Source organism: Helianthus annuus, mitochondrion, assembly GCF_002127325.2.
Source record: "Helianthus annuus mitochondrion, complete genome".
Lineage (NCBI taxonomy): Eukaryota > Viridiplantae > Streptophyta > Magnoliopsida > Asterales > Asteraceae > Helianthus > Helianthus annuus.
The window spans coordinates 52,501-55,000 of NC_023337.1; the positions used below are offsets into that span (position 1 = coordinate 52,501).

Sequence of the window (2,500 nt, forward strand, 5' to 3'; positions counted from 1 at the left end):
GCTAAGCACCTTGCTCTTAGGACCCTTCAGTCAAGCTTCTCCAGTGAGACCTTTCTTTTAGGCAGGCGATAGCCTGATTCAAAGATTGGTTCAGAATCTTTCTTTATGTAGCTAATTAGGAGTTACCGAAGGTTGTTAAACTAACTCATTAGCTAAGGAATAGAATCAGGCCTCTACCGAGGAGGTTTTGGATATTTTTTTAGATCTCCCCAAAAAGCTAGTCCTCTGAGACAGAGGGGAGATTTCGGAGATTTTAGATCTCTCATAAAAGCTAGTCGACTGAGACAGAGGATCAAAACGGAGATCTTTCAGACAGTTGAAAAACGGTCTCTGAGGCCAAGTTGACTAAGCAAAAACGAAAGTTGATGCCCCAGAAATAAGTCGGCCCTGGCATTTCTTAGTAGTTGCTGTTGCCTATATGAATTTCTATAGTAAGCAGCTACAACCGTCGCTAGGAGTAAGCCTTAGGAGGGAGACTAAAACCCCGATATAGGACAAGTAGTGCTTTAGAGCGGGTGTTTACTTGACTTTACTTTAGAAGGCTTCTACCCGTTCCACTTTCACTCTTAGGAGAATCACTTCGCTACACTCCTTATGGCCCTTCTCTTTAATCAATGGTTGTAGCAGCTTACTATAGAAATGAACATAGGCTTTAAAGGACTAACAGCAACTACCTAACTCAAAAGAGCAAGTGCCGACTCATCCTACTGGTTAAAGCTCTTAAGGTTAGTGTTCGAGGTTTGATGGCCTTGACTTTCCAGTTGAAAATTGTAAGCGGAAAGAGGCTAATCCTAATTAGGATAGGCTGAGCTTGACTAAAAGTACGATGAAGGGTCAGAGCTGCGGGAAAGAACTCGACTAAAAGAACTCACTTTCAAGGACTAAAAGGCTGTCCCTAAAGTGGAGAGCAGTCCTACTCTAAATCTTTGCCCTTTATTGGACTCCCTCCTATAGCTAAACGGTTGTAGCAGTCCGACTCAAAAGTGGAAAAGCAACCACCTACGTCGATAGAGCGAGAGATAGGTCTCATACTGCCTCTTAAGGTTAGTTCTATGCCTCACAACAACTACCTCATAGGTGATTATCAATCCGTCTTTAGATCAGAAGTAGACGCCTCTTTCAGGGCTCTTTTTAGGCCTTTCTCGTATAAGCAAAAGGAAGTTGAGAAGCTTGTTGACTAGGCCGCAATTCTTCTTTAAATCGTCTTGGTTAATCTATGATTTCATTCATGAATCTTCCCTTTGTGGAGATAAAGAAAGATCATTCATAAAAGAAAGTTCATACTAATAGCAGTCAGTCAAGAACTACCAGGAATTTACATTATGTATGTCTTTTTAACCTCTCTAGTGACTTCCTTGCCTGCATCTCCTGTCAACAGCTAGTTAGTCCTCTTCGCCCTAATGAATAAGCTGGAGAGGCTAGGTCTTGCTTGAAACCAGTAGAGCAGTAAGCCTGAAAGCTTTCCCGTGTAACTACCAGGACCTGGATGAATTTAGTCCTTAATGTGTCCAGCATAACACCTTCTTAAAGTCACTCGCGGCATACTGAAAGCATTCGTTTTAGCCTCCCGCTTTAGTCTCCCTAACGGTCGACCTTAGTCTCGCTCCTCAGCTCGACGGTTGTAGCACTTGTCCGAGTAAAAGATCAAACAACAACGGACTAAGTCTAATCTCGTATATAACGACTAATATCATTCTGGGGCAATGTCGTATGTGACGATCAATCTCTTTCTCAACCTGTTGACTTAACGGTTTGACCGTTCCACTCGTGCTTCTTGAAAGGAAAGAAATAGCTCGACTGTTAAGGAGAGAGAGCACTGAGCTACACTCATTATGCCCGACCATTCCGACTCGTAAGTAACTTTATAATCAATGTATAGAATAATTTAGATTCAGTCCGGGCATTAGGTGTACATTTCTCTGTGCTAAAGGGGGTTATGTGAGGCTCCACTCTATCCTGTTGATAGCTGGAGGAAGAGGGAAAATAGGAATAATACCCTGCTTTTAGGGGGACTCAAGTAGATTCCCTCATCTTTCGCAACTCGATTCCCTCATCCATAAGGACAATGGGAAATACGAATCCCTAGGACAATGGAAAACTTTATACCTTTCCTTTACTGTAAAGTGAGGCACTTATTAACTCCTCGGACATTCACAATGTCAGTAGCTTGCTGTCTTCTCCCTCACAGCGCATTCCTTTTGAAAGCAGGGGTTGCCAGCTGAAAAAAAGTAGACCTATATTCACCAGCTGTCTTTCTTTCAGTTCCGTTCCAATTTAACCTTAATAGGTGGGCTGGGATACTAGCAGGGAAGAGGAATTAAGTAATCGCTTTTCAAAGCTCTTTACCTAATTCGTGTGTCACCGCTGAGATGGTTGTTGTTCGAAGACTTACCGTGAATAATAGAATAGGTTGATGAAAACGAATCTTATTAGTTTCCGCTTATAGTCTTACCAAGGTGTAGCGTTATAGTCTTACCAAGGTGTAGCGCATAGCCATCTA

At 42.4% G+C, this 2,500-nt stretch overlaps 1 annotated feature.

Moving 5' to 3' along the window:
• Positions 1-2,500: part of a repeat region (large repeat copy 1) that runs on past both edges of the window.